Source organism: Sorex fumeus, unplaced genomic scaffold (assembly GCF_029834395.1).
Source record: "Sorex fumeus unplaced genomic scaffold, SorFum_2.1 ptg000061l, whole genome shotgun sequence".
NCBI classification, from domain to species: domain Eukaryota; kingdom Metazoa; phylum Chordata; class Mammalia; order Eulipotyphla; family Soricidae; genus Sorex; species Sorex fumeus.
This window is the reverse complement of record NW_026606118.1, coordinates 32,810,496-32,829,568: the sequence shown is the minus strand read 5'-3', so window position 1 is coordinate 32,829,568 and position 19,073 is coordinate 32,810,496. Positions and strand designations below refer to the sequence as shown.

Sequence of the window (19,073 nt, the reverse complement as noted above, 5' to 3'; positions counted from 1 at the left end):
CTTACGGCTCAAGTTGGGTCAGTGTCTAGGTATTTTTGTAATAGTTTAGAAAGGTCTGTACAGGGCTCATGTTTTGTGCAGTAAGGAGTGAGATTTTTCCTCATGAACTTTGCAATAGTGCAAGTAGTATATATTGTCAAAAGAGATTAAAGACAGTTTATTAAATCTAAATACTTCCATGGCTATTTCAATCATAGTAAATGCTATGTGTCCCAGGTACTAATTAAAGCATTGTACATGCAATAATTGTGTCATGACTTCCAATAATTGATTAAAATTATCTAATTATGTTTTATAAAGAAACTGAGGGAGACTTAGTTTATGAAAAAAATGAGTTATGTTATTTGAAATAGAGTTTCTGGAATTTGAAACAAAACAGTAACTTATAGAAGAGTAAACTTATAAGCCCATGGTTATTATATGTTTATTTCCTTTTTTTTGGTGGAAGGCAGTGGAGGAAAAGTCTCATTTATTTAGTAGGAGGTCTAAATCTGTATTACTGCAACAACGCATTCTTTTGCACAAGAAAGAATTGGCAATACAACCAAGCCTGCACTGGGCCTTGCTTTCTCGTTGAACAAATATCAACTGTTTCATAACCCACACATAGAGAAAAGCATCAGTAGTTAGTAAGAAAAAAGTAAAATTAAAATTAGGACATGCCAGGATTAGACACAATCTACGCAATACAGAATACCAGAGGACAGAAGAACTTAATAATCAAACCACAATTTTATAGTCAGTGATATCCAAAATGTGAAAAACTCTACAGGAGAAATTATGAGGCTACTTCACTTAGCAAAAGACAAGGAAAATATTAAAATGAGAGGTAGAATATATAGAATTTTTATGTTACTTAACAACAAACAAAACTTGATGCTCTCTGATGATCCTCTAATAAACTGAAATTCAACAAAATATATTTTTTGAGACATGGGAAATCTAAATAGTGATAGGATAATTGGTAATAATTAAGGAACTATTGTCAATTTATTTTACATGAGAAAATAATATTGTCATCTTTAAATAAGAATTGGCATCGTTTAGTGACACACTCTATAGTGGTATTTCTCACAGTTGGGAGTCATATGGCTCCTTCGGGTCCCTAGCATATTTCAAAGTATCCATAGGTGAAAACTGAGTGAATTGGAGGCTATGACGTGAGTCTAGGGGGTCACAAGCAGGATAGAGGGAAGGAAGTACTGGAAGCAAACAAGGTTTTAAGGCGCTGTGCTTAGAAAAAGTTTGAGAAACCCTGCTGTAAATTATTTAGGAATGAAATTATGGGATGCCTTGCTATTGCTTTAAAATGCTTAGCAGATTTACAATGAGTTGAGAATTAGCTAAGCTAGATCAAAAGTACATGCATGATAGGTGACTCCTCCGACAATTTTTGTATGATTTAAACATTTTTAGATTAAAACAATGAAACCAATCCTTTTATTTGATTTGCATTTTAATTTTCTTATAGTAAACTGTTTCTCTCTGAGAACTTGCTGATACCATACAGTTCTGAACAAATAAGTCTTCTTTTACTTTCCAAATGCAAGCATGTGAACTTTAATATTTTGGGCTCTAAGACTTTAGCTTACATGGAGAATAAAAGTGATGAAATGACATTTTCCTGTTTTCCCCTGAATTCAGAAATCTCAAACAATATTTGATTTGCATAGATGAATAGCAATTATTATTATTTTATGAACAAATAAGTCTTTGCCACAGATTTTCCCTGGCCTCATTGTCAGTCAGTACCAATGGTAGATGCTTTTATGCCATTGACCTGATGACACTTCATGGAATCCTTCTGGAAAGTTTTGACTCATGGACTTTGCTGTTTTCTTGATTGATGGTGTCATCAGTGAGATTTCAGGAGTTTTCTCTCACATCTCACCAGTCTATGTTCAGGTTTCAAAGAGGTTGTGTTTTCCCCAAAGAAACTATTTTTTTTGCTAACTTAGAACAAGACCCAACTGTATAAAGTGCAGAATTCGTCAGCTTCTGTGAGATTGTATGAGAACAACATGTAGCAATACATTTTTTTACACCAATCCCCCCATTGCCCCCTTCTACCAGATTGATCTCAATTGAAGTGTGATCCTTTACCTCACATTCCATGTTTTTTTCTTTTTTTTTTGGCTTAGCTACTGAGGCCCTGTTCTCAAACTGACCTAGTAGCCTTTGTCATCCCTTAGAACAGGCTTATGAAAATAACTTGTATAACTGTTATGAATATTTAAACTTTGAGTCATAAGCAGCTCTACTTATGGGAGACCTCACCTATGAGTCCATATTGTACACAGACTCAAATAGACGATACTCAAGCAAGCAGAAGTTAGAAGAGTCAAAGAAATCACTAGAATAATTTATGAAATTATTCATGTGAAATTTCACGGTCCTCCCATTGTTCATCGATTTGCTCGAGTGGGCCCAGTAACGTCTCCATCGTGAGACTTGTTACTGTGTTTGGCATATTGAATGGCATGGGAAGCTTGCCAGGCTCTGCCGGGCAGGCTAGATACTCTCGGTAGCTTGCTGGGCTCTCCAAGAGGGGCGGAGGAATCGAACTCCGGTCGCCCATGTTGGCTGCATGTAAGGCAAACGCCCTACCCACTGTGCTATCACTCCAGCCCTATTATATTATTATATTATATTATGGGCTGGAGTGATAGCACAGTGGGTGGGGCATTTGCCTTGCACACTGCCAACATGGCCGACCTGAGTTCTATTCCTCTGCCCCTCTCGGAGAGCCCAGCAAGCTACCGAGTGTATCTCACCCATATGGCAAAGCCTGGCAAGCTCCCCGTGACGTATTCGATATGCCAAACACAGTAACAACAAGTCTCACGATGGAGACATTACTGGGCCCGCTTGAGCAAATCGATCAACAACGGGAGGACCGTGACCGTGACTGTGACATGTGAAATTTCAATGGAAGTGAAATCGCAATGCAAGAATGGAGAACTGCAGCTGAAATCTGGAATGTAAGGCCCTCCCAGTGTCTCTGTTGTCTCATGGGAAGGTTCCCTGTCAGCTAGGCCTTCAGGGACTGACTCCTCTCTCCTTTATTTCCATTTAGTTGAGTAGTAATACCAAATAGTCACTGAATTTAACTTTGTCCATGAATGCAGTAGTGAGAGAAAATTCTGAAGTCAAATGAGGATTATGGAAATGTCAACAGTGTGCACATTTTGTGAAAAAGTTAAAGGGCTAAGTAAATGACTGGTGAAAGGGTAGTTGGTATACTGCTCGATTTGTACCTGATAATAAAAAACTTAGATTTACCTCGCAAGGTGAAGATTTTCATCCAGACAATATGTGCTGAATATTAGAAGCATAAGAAAATAATGACTTGGAATATATATAATGAATATAATCAATGTATATTCCAAATCATCACATATATAATTTTTTTCTGAGACCGCTCTAGCTCATTTAAAAATCACATTTTTTTTTTTTTGGCCGATCATGACTTCTGGGAAGCCTTTTCTGCTGAATAAATTTTCATTTAGTTGTTCTTTTTTTCTTTTTGGGTCACATCTGGTGATGCACAGGGTTTACTCCTGGCTCTGCATTCAGGAATTACTCCTGGCCATGCTCAGGGGACCATAGGGGATGCTGGTTGGCCGCTTGTAAGGCAAACGTCTTACCCACTGTGCTATTGTTCCAGCCCCTCATTTAGTTGTTTTTTAAAGAAATATTGTAAATGATGAATTGATGCATTTACTTTGTTACCAACTTCTGATGAAACTGCCATTGTAGACAACTAGAGATTTAGTTGTTCAGTAGACATTTATTAAGAACCTCCTGTGAATGTGCTGAGAGCCCAAAAGCCCAGTCATAGAGAATTTAAATAAAATTATATTTTACAAGAAGTATAAAATGTTGTGGGAAGACAGTAGAGAAGACTAAACTTGACCTTGGAAAGTTGCAGAAAGCTTCATGGAGCAGGTGACATTTGAGCTGAATCTTGATGGATGAGTGGGAGCCTGCTAGCTGGAGAGAGGAAATAATATGCACAAATGCCCAGGGTTGTGAAAAATTCGTGGCATACTTTGTGTGTATATGTGCCTGTATGTGTGTGTGTATGTGTTACAGAAATAGAGAGGGAGAGAGAAAAATAGGAGAGAAAGAGAGGTTTAATGATTTAACTTAATGGGAGCAATAAGATGGGTGAGATTTTTTTCTCTTGTCTTTTTTTTTTGCTTTTTTAAACTTTTTAAACTGAGGCAAAACTATTTTTGTATTTTATTTTTATGAGTTTACAACAAAGCTTTAAATAGAGTCTGTATACCTGGATTAATTTGGGAGTAGAACAGTATTTTTCAGAACTTTATTTCCCAGCAAATTGGCTCTAAGGAAGTAACATCTTTTTACTGGTTATGTAATTTAAAAATATTGTATCATTGTAAGATACAAGGTTCCAAAATTGTTCACAATTGACTTTCAGTTGTCCAATATTTGAGCACCCATCCTTTCAGCAGTGTCCACTTCCCTCCACCAATGGCCCTAGTTTCTCTAGGGTCCCCCACAGCCTGCCTCTATGGCAGACACTTTTCTTTTTCCTTTTAGGGACTGTGGTTTGAAACAGTTACTGAAAGAGTATCATGCATGTCATCTTATCTCCTTTCAGCAATAGTTCTTGTCAGTGTGATCACTTCCCACTATCATTGTAGTAAAGGTTTCTTCTCTGACCTAACAGCCCTTGCCTCATTGTGGCAAGCTTTCTACTAAGGACTAGTGCCTCTGTTCTTAGTTTCTGTTGTCTATGGATATTATTCTGCTATCATGTTTCTTTATATCCTGTAAATGAATGTGATCATTCCATGTCTCTCCCTCTGACTCATTTTACTCAGCATGATACTCTTCATGTCACATCCATGTATAAGCAAAGTTTCATGTCTTCATTGTTTTTTCTAATAGCTGTGTAGTATGTAGTAATCCATCGTGTAGATGTTCCATAGCTCCTTAAACCACTGTTCTTGGTGTTTTTTTTTTTTTTTAACCCATTTTGGCTAATGTGAATAGTGCTGCATTGAACATAGGAGTTAATATATCTTTTCTGCATTATGTTTTGGGACTATTAGGGTATATTTACAGGAGGGAAATTGCTTGGTCATAAGGAAGTTCAATTCCTGTTTTTTGAGGAATGTCCACATTGTTATCCAAAAAGATCTACATTTCCACCAGCAGTGAATGAAGGTTCTTTCCCACCCCTACCCCCGCCATTTATGCCAGCAGTGGTAGTTTTTTTTTTTTAATGATTGCTGGTCTTGGTATGAGTTGCCATATCACTGCTGTTTGATTTAAATTCCTTAAAGATTAGCGATGCAGTGCATTTTTATGTGCCTCTTGGCCATTTGGATTTCTTCTTTGAGGAAGTTTCTGTTCCTCTCTTCTCTGTTTTTTGATGGCAGTGAATGCGCTTTTTTTTTTTTGTAAAGTTCTACTAGTGCTTTATATACCTTTGAATTTTAAGGTATTTATGGGATGAGTGAAGAGCACTAATTTCTCCCAGTCTGGATTGTTTTTGTGTTCTTGGTTTCATTTCCTTTGAGATGCAGAAGCTTTTTAATTTAATGAAGTCCCATTTGTTTATGTTTGCTTCCACTATAATAATGTTTTCTTCTCAAAAAATCCATGGTATTAATGCAACTTTATTCTTTTTTTTTTGTTCACATTCAACTGAGCTCAGGGATTACTATTGGTTCTGTGCTCAGTATTACTCCTATCTGGTTCTGGGATCAGTGGGATGCTGGGATTGAACTCAGGTCAGCCATGTGCAAGGCAGTAACCCCCTTTATTCATTCTATTTCTTTTTCTTGACAAAATATTTTTCCCCTTGTTGATTTTTGAATTCTTGTGACCAATGTTTGTAGTCTAAGGGCTAACACCCACTCCTGACTCCATCCCCAGAGCCTTTGCTGGAAGATCCAGAGATTAGGTAGTAGCCTTGAGTGAAACTCTGAAACGGAAACACTTTCTGTTTGTTTGCTTAAAGAAGGTGCATGATAGGAAATTTTTTTTTCCTGAAAGGGGGTATGTAGACCAAATAAGTTTGAGAACTTCTTTTTAAATTTTAATGTAGGAGTATTGTTATTTATTCAGCCACTGATTAGGCTGATTGAATTGGGCATCAACTCCACCTTACTTTTTTTTCTTCATTTTTTATAATTTTATTTATTGAATCACTGTGAGAGCAGTTACAAAGGTTTTGAGTTTAAGTCTTGGTCATACAATGAAACACCCAAACCTTCACCAGTGCACATTCTCCACCACCAAACCTCCAGTATACCCCCATCCCACACCCTCCCCCTACCTGTGGGGCAGATGATTTCCACATTACTCTCTCTTTGATTACATTCAATATTTTGACACTAGATCCACCATTATTACTTGGGATTTTACCCCAACACTCAGATCAGCTGAAAAGGCAACAGTAGACAATTTGTTTTCTATTGCTGGTTATGAATAACATATGATGTCGCGCGGCTGCAGTAGTGAACACGTGATTTTGGAATTTCAAAATTTTAATAATTAAATTTGGGGGGATTTCTGCCAAAACCTGTTGGGTTACGAGAATTGTTCCTGAGTCTCTTGGATCATGGCCATTAAGCAGCTTGATCAGGAACCAGAGAGGCAATTCGTGAGCAGCAACCGGGGTCTTGTTGGGGCAAGGAGAAAAGGGCCAGTTCCACCCCCATCCTGTGAGGTCCTGCGTATCTTGTCACTGCAGGCCCAAACCTGAGTGTCCAGTGGCCTCTGGAGGATGGCGGCCACCAAGCTGCCAAGAGGGAGCAGGTAGAAGGACAGTATCATTTCCACTGTGGGGTGGCCCAGCACCGGTAACCTACTGCGGGGACCAGATGCATTTCTTCCAAAAGCCGCTGGGTTCATGTATTTGTTTCTGAGTCTCTGGGATCATGGCCATTAAGCATGATCAGAACCAGAGAGGAATTGCCCCCAATTATATAGCTGAGCCGGAGGTGGTTTGTGGGTGTGTCTCCCATATACCTAACTTTAGGCTACTTATTTTCTTGGTAAAATTGGCCCAAGTTGTTGGTGTCTGGCCAAAGGCACAGCAGCAATTTGGGGTATCTAGAAGTCTGAAGGCACCATAGTTTGGGACTTTCTTGTTTAAGACTTTTCTCATTGTGTTGTGTGTCACATAAATTAACCAATAAATCACATCAAGATTTATTTTTAGAAGTGCTTATTTCCTTTTCACATTTTAGTAATCTGCCAAAAGATCTCTGGTTAATACTTGCCTTAGGATTAAGTGAGATTTCATTGATGAATTATTCTCTGCAACGTATTGTTATTCTCAGCCCATTCAAGAAATAATAATAGAAGATATTAATAATGGTATCTAAAATATGCTATATTTTGCTCTGTACTCAGGCTTTAGAATAGTACTAGAAGCAGATATTAAAACTTCTGTATGTGTTAGGCACAATTCAAAGATATTATATACTTTAATATAGAAATCTATATTATATATAGATTTAGTAGCATTAAATTTATGTATATTCTATATTACTTTATATTTACATTAGTATCTTCAAATAAGTACTATTATCCCCATATTTTATTTTGATTTCTTCGGTTTTCTTAGGCTACAGTCAACTGTGCTCAGGGCTTACTTCTCTTAGTGTGCTCAGGGATCATTCCTGTGGGTATTTGGGAACCATATGAAATGCCTGGGGTTAAACCAAGTTAACCATGCAAGACCTTATTCCCATTGCTATTTCTCCAGCCCCTTCTCCAAGTAGCTTAGCTGGGGAAAACAGATACAATAAATAACTGGCCAAGTATCCAAACTAATCAGTGGTAAAGTTTCCAACCCATTTCAAGCCTGTGCAACAAATTTGCCTTTGCACCACCATTTTTATATTAATACATCATTATTATTAAATCATAACATCTTTTAAACGTGCTGCACTTGAAATAAGTCCTGAGGTACTTCATACATTTTCTAAAATCTAAACCTCTCTATCACATAGATGAAGTTCATAATCTTATTTATTAGATGAAGTAGATAGTATTACTAAAGCTGAACTTACAAATACACATGACTTGTCATTGGAAAAAATTGCATATTTGATCTGTGGAAAGTACTCAGTGTAGTATTAGTCATCAACTGTAGTTTTTCTTGATAAAATCCCTTGTGCCTGAGGGACACTCTTTTTCTTTTTTTTTAAATTTTAGAATTATTTAAAAAAATTAATTTTATTTTTTATTAAGGCACCATGGTTTGCAAAGTTGTTTATTATAAGTTTCAGGCATACAGTGTCCTAACACCAGTCCCACTTGCAGTATCAACTTCTCTCCACCAATGTCTTCTGGTTCTCTCACAACTCCCTGGCTGCCTCACTGACAGGAACGTTTTTGAGGGAGGTTGGGGGAGCAGAGACAAACCTAGCAGTACTCAGGGATTACTCCTGACTCTGTGCTCAAGGTCACTCCAGGTGAGTCCAGGGGACCATATGTGATACCTGGGATTGAACCCCGGTCAGCTCCATGCAAGGAAGCACCTTATCCACTGTACGATCACACCAAGTTGATCTGCCCTGGCAGGCATTTTTTTAAGTTGAGTTATTATAGTTTGGGTCTGATGTTTTCAGTGTTGTGACTCTGTTCCAGCAACACCTCACCTCTACAGCTCTACCGACACAGTACTTCACCTCTATACCACTGATGTGACTAAGATTCCTAACCCCTACCCCGTCTGCCTCTTCTTAGTCCCCCTTCAATTTCTTGAACTTCATTGGTTAATGGAAATCAATGAGTATTTCTGATTGCACTTTGCCTTCGCGGTGGTCAAAACTAAGCAAAAAAACACTGATGAGTATAAAGTGAATATTTGGAGTCTGAACTCTAATTTTTGCTTTTGTTCTGAAAGATTTTGAGGAAACAGCCTTTTAAAATAATCCTGAGAATTTAGTTAGGCTCCTTATTGCTCATGCTGATTGCAACACCAGTTGGGCCATCCACGGAAGCCTCATCAGTATCAAGAAGCTTTTATTTATTTTTGTCAGTAGACCATATCTTCTCTTCGAAGCACTGTGTGTAATGTTCACTTAGCCTAAAATTTTAGACCAGACAATATCAGGATATGTATCACTGTGGGTTTCAGGTATCTGATCATTGCTGTTGGCCAGCTGTTCCACGACATGAGAATAGCTACTACCTCGATAAAGATAATTTAACGATGAATGTTTCATCTCCTATCACTGTGTGATTAAAACAGTTCTCTGCAAAACAATTATTTTGAAGTAATCACATTTTCTGTTTTTCAGCATCATAAAGTTGATAAATAGGACTTAATTTATTTTTCTTCTGATGAGTTCTGTCTTTTATATTTAACTATTAAAGAAAAGTCTTTGGTGACTTGGTGTACTACTATATTGACCCACCAATTTTATTTTCAGGTTCTTTTTGTTTTAATTCTGACAGAAATATTATTAAGAGCACTATTAGTTTTTTATTATTCTATAAATTAAATTTATAATGGTGAGGTTATGCTATGAGTGGTCAGTAAAGATTTTTTCCTTTTTTCTGATTCTATCGACTGCTTTATAAACAAAATTTATGTTTTTTACTTTTTTGTGTTTATATGAAGCAAGAGCCTTCAGGATATTAGGCTTTCTGGGGAAACCTTGTTATTCTCCAAAGTATATCAATCACTCCATTAAATCTAATATTTCATTGAAGAAATTGCCAAGGGTCCGCTTTCAATTTTGGTCAAACGTCTTTTTACTTGATTATTTCATGTCAAATCCACACAGAGTTTCTGAAGTGGGCTCCACGCAGTCTTCATACCTGAGAGTACCCCATTTCCTGCTTCCTCATTTACATGACTTCTCAAAGTCAGCATTTTGATAATGACTTATAATGAAAACAATCCTTTTCAAGGGAATGGCTTGCTCTGTGCAGGAGGCATTTTGGGTGACTGAGCAGCTTAAGTCATCTCTTTATTTGAGGATAAATGATGAAGGAGAGCTTGAATGGGTTACCAACTTATAAATTAATCTCGAGGTACTCGAATGATTGTAAACCACCTGAGCTTTCCTCTCAGCTTTTAAATCATATGATATCAATCTTTGCTCATTTTCCTCTGGGTAATTTGTTATTATGCTTATGGTAACCAACTCCACAAGATATTAACCGGCAATTCACATTACCAGCCAGTATATGTTACAGCCCTAAAATAAAAATAAACCTGCTGAAGAAATAACTGGAGACATCAACCATGCTTTTCTGTCTGCAAAATGGCATGACAGTTTGGGGATTTGTAACTGAAAATAAATTTAATTATGTCACTACCTTGCTGCCACTAATTAGTGCCTGAGATGTGTATCAAAAGGGCAGTACAGTGCAGGTTTGGAAAAAGAGGGTTCACTACAAAGGCAAGATGAAATGGACTGCCTCTCCCATTCTTACTATCTAAAGTGACATTTAAATTAGATATCAGGAAACGACCTTTTTTTTGTTGTTTATGTTAGTAAGTTATTTTCTCCTTTGCTTTAATAAACAGGGACGAGACTTTACAGCAGTTTGCACTGCCTGCAAATGTTTTGCATACCTGTAACCTTTCAATTAATGTTATTTATGTTTCAATAAACCACCACCGCTACTTTTCCAGATGTTCTAATCCTTCATGTAAATGAATTTATTAGATCCAGCCACCAGACTCAATGAAATCTGCCAAATTCACTGTCTAGGCCACATACCATGGTGTTTAAGCTGTATTTGCATAAGCTTGTTCTGTAAGTGTAATCTTATGTATCATCTGCAGAGTTAAAGTTTCACTAATGTAAATCCCTGACAAATCAAATACAGATGTAGCTTTTTGCCCTTAGGGTTGAGCCTGTCAATTCTCTGTTCTCATATCTACCTCCTTCTCTTGGCTCAGGGTCTCCTTATCCTCAACTTTTTTTTTTTCAATATAACTAATCTTTCAAAATTGTTTATGTAAATATGTTGCTACTAAACATGGCAGTGGACATTGGTTTCTTGGGTCTTCTTTGGCTCTCTCAGACTAAAACAACGTTGGCACATCATTTGAATTGGGAGTTGTACCACCTGGAAAAATTTGCCCTGCCAATCAGTGGATGGCAGACAGATTGTTTCAGTTTGCCTAGAGATGTTTTAGATAAGGAGGAGTCAAGCTCAATAAATGGCTTAATGTCAGCCGGCAAATTCCATAATGTGGCCAAGGTAAATTCAATAATAGGCCAATAGAGAGAGGAGAGGGCTGGCATGAAGAGGCTGCAGTGGGGGATGGGGGGTGGGTATGGCTCTTCATGTTCAGCCTTTTTAGTTATTGTTACAACCTCAGTGAAAAGGATTCCGCATCAGCTTCAGAAACATATGACAGGTTTAAGCCATGGAGAAAAAGAGGGAAAATATCACAGTTGAATGTGGAGGGTTCTTAGTGTTCTTGGGGTTTGTTTTTGATTATTTTAAAGTCTAAATATGTTTCCTCTGCTGGTTGCCCAGTTGCTATTTATTTGGTTTTAGCCTTTGATCCCCCTTATGCTGGCACATCATAAAAAACATATTCCTCCTCAAGTCTTATATTATGTAGTTTGTTTCTGTTCAGGGTGTTCACCAGGCAGGGCTGCACCCACTGAATAAGCCTCTCTTTGTTTTTGATAGACTCCAGGTGTTTATCGCTATAAGTTAGTAATGGGGTTAACCGCAAGAAGCAAACTGGAAAAAGAAGGAATTGAGGAAAATTCTGAGTTTGATAGCTCAGGAGTCTGCCTTCTGGCAAAACCCCCGAGGGAATAAATATGCTGAGAAAAAGAGGCCTTGCTTCTACTTCCTAATCTAGCTGCTGATTGGGATTTTACTATGCATAGCTACGCATTCTTGATTCATGATTTCTTCTGTGAGTTCCTTTGAAAGTGGCCAAAAAACTCCCTATCCCTTTGCATTTCCATCAGGGAACGTAAATGAATAATGATGGCTATTCCTGAAGAGATTACTGATATCCAAATTCCTGATCTGAGCTAGAAGGATTAATGCCAGAAACAATTTTCAACCTGTGGTAACTTTTTCTTTTCCCCTTTGAGTGGAGAGGGCAGAGACATAGCAAAATTTCAGGATCAATGTCTAACAACTCAACAGCAAAAGTGATCAGGAGAGTCCCTTCTTTTCCTATTATTTTCTACTTGGGGTACTTCTGATTTTTGCTTTATTTTTTCTGGTTAGCCGGACATAGTCTTAGAGAGTTAGAGGCCAATGGAAGGGGGTTTTATGATTAATTTTAAGATTATTGAAAAGTATTTTCATTTATTTAAAATCTCTTTTTAAAGGAATACCTGTGGGGGTACTTGATGCTTTGGGATCTAAGGATTATATCAGGTCCTGGACATAATATAGATTTGATATCATTAAACCAGGACTCTTGTTTTTCATAACTTTTAAAATAATGCATTTGTAGGTATAATAAGAACTTGTCATCAGATATGAGAATTGTATGGTTAGAATTAGAATTCAGAAAATGTGCTTTAACAATATATCCAGTGTCAAATGAATATACATTTTATAAAGTACTGTATCAAATAGGAAAGTACAGCCTTAAGAAATGATTGGATTTGTCCAAGACATTGTTTGGATTTTACATGAATCAACACAGTTAATTTTCTCTCTTTGACTGATTGATGAGCTAATCTCTATGATATCATTATTTATTAAAGAGAAAATAGGCACAAAAATGGCATAGAATGGCAAAGAATGGCATAAGCAAGAATGGCATCCAGCAGCAAAGAATGGCATAAGCAAGAATAAGTTATGAACCATGAGCTTCTGAAACTTGTGCTATGTAAATTGCAAATTGAATGAGGTAAGATTCCTAATTTCTAGAAACTAAACAGAACTTCTACATAGCATGATTTTATTTCAAAGGCTCAGTAAGAATACCTGCCCCCATGCAACCTATTGTTAAAAGTTCTATTATTTTTTTAAAAACATTTTAAAAAAATTTATTTCGAATACCATCCCTCCACCAGTGCCCATTTCCCACCACCACGGATCCCAGTATCCCTCCCACCCCCCGCACCCCATCATCCCCCTTCTTTCCTGTACTATAGTGTACATTCAATTCAAAGTTGTCAAATTCAAATTAGATTCACCCCAAGTAAATCATCAAGAAATTCTTATTTATTTATTATTTTGGAAAGGAAAGATAGCTCTCTTTTGAGACAGTAGAAATTGAAAAGAGCATAGGGCACTAAAGAATTGCTTATTAAACTTTTTCAGAGAAAGGAAAATTTCAAGACACCAGGGATGTATTTGATCAATTTGTTTATATGCCAAAAAAAGAAGTAGCATGGTATTCTTGATAGTTTCAGCTCTTGATTTTCTTATAGGTTCCATTTCCATGTTTTGGACCATTGGATTGAAGGATTGGGATGAAAGGGTGGCAAAAAAGGTAGTTCTGCTCTTGAGATAAACCATTTGGTAAAATCAGCCATTTTTGATCTGTTTAATTCTCTTAGAAGGACATACAATTCTGGAAATCAAGGCACCTCCACCCTACGACTTTTTTTTTTTGGGTAACACCCAGTGATGCTCAGGGGTTACTCCTGGCTCTGCATTCAGAAATTACTCCTGGCAGTGCTTGGGGGACCATATGGGATGCTGGGGATCGAACCCGGGTCAGATGCATGCAAGGCAAATGCCCTACCCACTGTACTATCACTCCAGCCCCTACCTGACAACTTTTAATTTATGTAAACAGTGGTGGAATATAGCATTTCATTCTCTCCCCGCCCCCACGTTTCTCGGAGAATTTGATCATTTTCTATGCTTGGTTCAAGTTTTAGAAAACTTTATTTAGAAAAACAAATACAAAGGATTTAGAAGGACTCTGAAAGTCATTTCAAAAATGCTCTTTGGTACCTTTTCATTTGTGGGGTTTACAGGAGCAAAAAAATCCTGAGAATTAGAGTTTGGGCTTAGCATGCAAGTCAGCAGCAACAACAGGAACAATAACCAAATGCACATTTAATCAGCTGGGCTGCCTCCAAGTTGGCTTGAAATGGAACAGTTCTCCAGTGGATACTATACAGAGCTGAGCTAAAAAGACGGAAATTAAGTCTAAACAAAGTCAGAAGTGCCTGCATGTATATAAAATACTTTCAAGTCTGGGAACAAATACTTTATTCTTGCACTTCAAGCTGTCAGATTCCACAACATCACCAACAAGGAAAGAACAACACCACAGTCACATCAGCAGCATGAGCGGTTAGAACCTATGTCCCCATACACTCTATATTTTATTGCTGGCTTGCCCTTCCTTTTAAGCTGTCCAAATCTTATCATACTTTTTATCTCAAAATATAATATTGGGAGAGCATTGCCCAAAGGATATACATTCCATCTACTCACCATTTTTTTTCTAATATTGCCAGTCTACTAGACAGTTTCATACTTTGATGAAATTGCTTTGGCCCCATGCGCAATTGCTCTTACTAAACTGTACCTGGCATTGTGCCCTTGTTGAGGCAGGCAAGGAGGAACAGTCATAAGAAATGATTCTATTTATTATTGAAAAGATCGTCTTAAGTATGCTATTTATCAGTGTCTTCTTTATGAGTCCCCAGAGACATTTCTGTGAAGTCTAAGAAGAAAGCCGTCCTCTCAAGAAAGTTGTATTTCCTAACTTACAGACACCAAGTTATCTTGGATCTGTCAACTCAAGCAGCTTTCGAGGAGACAAACTGGACAATAGAAAGTAAGGACAGGACTTTAGTAGGAAGCTTGTTACTGGGACAGGGCTGAGGGTCAGGGAAAAAGTTAGAGACGGGAACACTGGGACAATCACAGAGGGGAAATGTGCCTGCCACAGAGGCAGGCAGCGGTTTGTGGAGTGAGAAAACTGGGACGTTGGTGGAGAGTACTGAACACCGGTGGACGGATTCACGTTGGAAAATTGTATGCCTGAAACTCAATCACAAATATCGTTGTAACTTTGCAATTCATGGTGATTAAAAAACTGATTAAAAATAAGCACTGTAGCACTGTAGCATTGTCCTCCCATTGTTCATCGATTTGCTCGAGCGGGCCCAGTAACGCCTCCATTGTGAGACTTATTACTTTGTTTGGCATATCGAATATGCCACGGGGAGCTTGCCAGGCTTTGCCGTGTGGGCAAAATATTCTCGGTAGCTTGCCGGGCTCTTCAAGTAGATAGAGTGTTAACTAGAATTCATCTGCCTCACAGGCATTGGGAGAGTTGGGGGGTGGGGGTTTATTGGGGTTCTTCGTGGTGAAAAATAAGTATTGGTAAAGGGAAATGTGTTTGATATTTGCATGACCGAGACCTAAACCTGAAAACTTTGTAACTTTTCCCACAGTGATTCAATAAATAAATAAATTTAAAAAAAAAGAAGAGCAGAAGAATCGAACCTGGGCCCACCTGGTCAGTCTCGTACAAGGCAAACGCCTTACCCACTATGCTATCGCTCCAGACTCGGCCTTTTGGCTAAGATCAAGTGTAGTATCTGTTCTTATCAGCTCAATAATCTCCAGCAAGGAAAAAAAAATAGACCCATAATAAACATTCTAAAAAAATATTTTATATTTTTAAAATTAAAAAAATGCAATCACTGTGAGATACAAAGTTGTTCATGATTGAGTTTCGGTCATACAATATTCCAACGCCTGTCCCCTCACCAAACATTTCCCCTGCAACCAATGTCCCTAGTTTCAAGAAACAAAATCCTTTTAAAAGGACAATAAGAATATGCAATTTTTATGGTACTGCCAATTATTTAATCACACAAGTGGACTGAAATTGATTATAAAACGAAACTTTCTGTCACCAATAGTGTAACCCACTAGAGTTTCAAATGCTGTGGAGAAAATTCTTTAAGTTTAAGCATTTCTATTTCAAAGATATCTACGCTTCCAAATTGATGATGATGATGGTGACAGCAGTGGTGGTGGTGATGAAGAAGAGGAAGAAGAGGAGATTTGTTTGTAGGAGCTTTGTTAATTTTTACCATTTTCGAAAAATATCCTGCTTATGTGATTGTTTCTAGTTTGTTGATTTTTAAAAAGGATGGTTATGAAAATTTCAGCCTAGAAATTCTGATTATGACAAGGTAGAGAAATTTATTTAGTAAGAAAAAAAAATCTCAAGGATGATGAGGGTTCAGATATTTCATTATGATGGAAATGTTAATTGATGACCTACTTATTTGTGGGCCTAGTCTCTCAAAAGAAAATACTCCAGGTCACAATATTATGTATTACCCAACGAAGGGGGTATTTTATATTTATAATATGATCAACTTTACATTTTTCCTTACATATAAAATATTAATTCAAAGAAATAAACAGAAATTATTCAAATTACATGGATCTAATTTTTTTATTTTTATGGTAATTTTTCTTTAAAAACTAACAATTTTGTGTAAGGTGGTGATAGTTCAGTGTAAAATGTATTAACAGCAAGTGAACTGGCTGAACTGTTAATGCCAGATGCCTGCATGGAACAAGATGTGGCCCTCTGACCTTGTGTTCTAGAAGTGCTGAGGAATATCTCGAGAGACATGAAGCATTCACAAAAGTGGAAGTAAATCACACAATACCTATTAATTATATTCTCTTCATATCTCAGAATCATAAAAATTATTGTTAATCAAATAAAACATTTAAAATATTTTTTAAAAGAAAAAACAAAGCCTCCTAGAACTCTCACTTCTTCTTTTAGCTCTTTTTTTCTTATTTGTTGTTCAGAAGCAATAACTATAAATAGAAGGGAAGGTATTATGTTCTAGAACATTACTGGTCTATAGAAACATAAGGTAAAGGTAAAGGTAAAGGCCCTCCCGTTGATCGTCGATTTGCTCGAGCGGGCCCAGTAACGTCTCCATTGGAGACTTTGTTGTTACTGTGTCTGGCATATCGAATACTCTCGGTAGCTTGCCGGGCTCTCCGAGAGGGGCGGAGGAATCGAACTCGGGTCGGCCATGTTGGCTGCGTGCAAGGCAGGCGCCCTACCCGCTGTGCTATCGCTCCAGCCCATATACCATTTTATTTTTTTGTTTTGTTTTTGTCTGTTTATTTTGTTTTGGGGCCATTGCCTTGAGTCAGGGCTAACTTCTGGTGGGTTTCAGGAACCATATGTTTTATATGGTCCCTGGTGCAGGGGTTTGAACTGGGGCCAGCTGTGTGCCAGATAAAATGCCCTACCTACTGTATTATCGCTCTGGTTCTGATACATAAACCACTTTAAAGACACAAATTACACTATACTTTCTATAGTATTTTGCTTCTTTTTCTTCCTACCATTAATGTATATTGTGGAACAAGTTTCTATAGAAAATACAGTAACAGAGACTCATTCAATGTGCATGCTTTGGTAACTCACATTTCTATGCTATGAGAGGATCAAAGTTTTTGTTCTTAGAAGATTGAAAGTGGGATTAGGATGACAACCCTAATATCAGTGAATCTGAGCAATTTGAAATGGAATGGTCAGGGGTTACTTTACGGATGCATTTATACTAAAGATGCATGAGAGAGGTCCTTAAGCCTCAGTTACCAACAAGTTGTTGATCAAAGAGGAAACAGTTAATAGGTACAGGATATATACAAATAAATAAGTGCTGGGACAAGAGGCAGAAATTTTCAGCTTCGCCTAAATAATGACATACAATAATAATGGAATATTTATAGTAAATTGGACCTGGCATGGCACCTGGAAGGATAAAACAAGCAACTTGTCTGAAAAAAAAGAGGAAAGGGGTGAGAAAGAAATTCATTAGCTTAGTGAGGGAATAAGAGTAAATTTCTCAGGACATTTGGAAGAATATGCCAAATACTAGGATAAAAATAAATATACAATGTGATATGGCCAGCAAAGAACATCTTTCCTTTCCAAATTTATGAAACATATATAAAACTCTCTTTGCAAAACCAATCCATTTATACAGATCCCCTATTTTTATTTTATTCTAGAATATCATATATTTACTTTTGATTTTGAGGGTACAACCAACTATTGTCAGGGCTTACTCCTGATGGCTCTCGGGTGACTGGAATGAATGCCCAGCAAATATTTGCCTTATCCTAGTACTATCTTTTCAGCACTGCCTTCTTTTCAAGGTAGTTTAATTGAAAGGGAAAATTTTATTTATATTTTTTTGGTTTGTTTGGGGGGTTATGCTCAAGTGCCCAGGCTTACTTCTGGCTATGTGCTCAGGAATCACGTCTGGTGGTACTCAGGGTGGTGACCATATGTGGTGCCAGGGACTGAACGGGTTCTTACCATATGCAAGGCCAGTAATTTATCCATGTTTTATCTCTCTGCCCCCAAAGAGAAATTTAAAAAAATCATTTTTTAAGGTAGTGGGGCTTGCAGTACTGTTATTCACACTCTGTGTGCACACAGTACCTCAGCATCTGGCCATCACCACTGAACCCACTTCCTCTACCATGTCCCAAGGATCCTCCTTACTGTCAACTTTGCTTCATAGATAAAATTTTCAGTTCTCGTAATTTTGACCATGTACTGTTCTCTAGTATATTTCTTTTTATATACATATGGTAGAGATTTTTTCAAATTATTTATTTATTTGCGTGTCATCTTTGCGCAGGGGCCATGCTAATCTTCTCTCTATGTTCCAATTTTAGTATATGTGCTGCTGAAACGAGGGCTGGAGTGATAGCAGAGCGGTAGGGCGTTAGCCTTACAAGCGGCCAACATGGCCGACCCGAGTTCGATTCCTCTGCTTCTCTCGGAGAGCCCGGCAAATTACCGAGAATATCTCGCCTGCACGGCAGAGCCTGGCAAGCTACCCGTGATGTACTCAATATGCCAAACACAGTAACAACAAGTCTCATGATGGAGACGTTACTGGGCCCACTCGAGCAAATCGATGAACAACGGGAGGACCGTGGGACCGTGATTTATTTATTTATTTCTATGTAGGAGTATTGCTATTTATTCAGCCACTGATTAGGCTGCTTGAATTGTGCATGAACTCCACAGAGATATTTTTTAAATGGTGACATCTACACACTTATAGATGAATAGAGTTAATCTGAAATTCCAC

At 37.6% G+C, this 19,073-nt stretch overlaps 1 non-coding gene and 1 pseudogene across 1 annotated transcript; one reads left to right on the top strand and one right to left on the bottom strand.

The window, feature by feature from the left end:
- Positions 1-15,473: 15,473 nt before the first annotated feature.
- On the top strand, positions 15,474-15,685 carry LOC130034887 (uncharacterized; annotated as a pseudogene).
- Positions 15,686-18,568: 2,883 nt separating this feature from the next.
- On the bottom strand, positions 18,569-18,675 carry LOC130034809 (U6 spliceosomal RNA). The gene has a single exon (XR_008794158.1). It is a non-coding gene; the product is annotated as a U6 spliceosomal RNA (small nuclear RNA).
- Between the last annotated feature and the right edge of the window lie 398 nt (positions 18,676-19,073).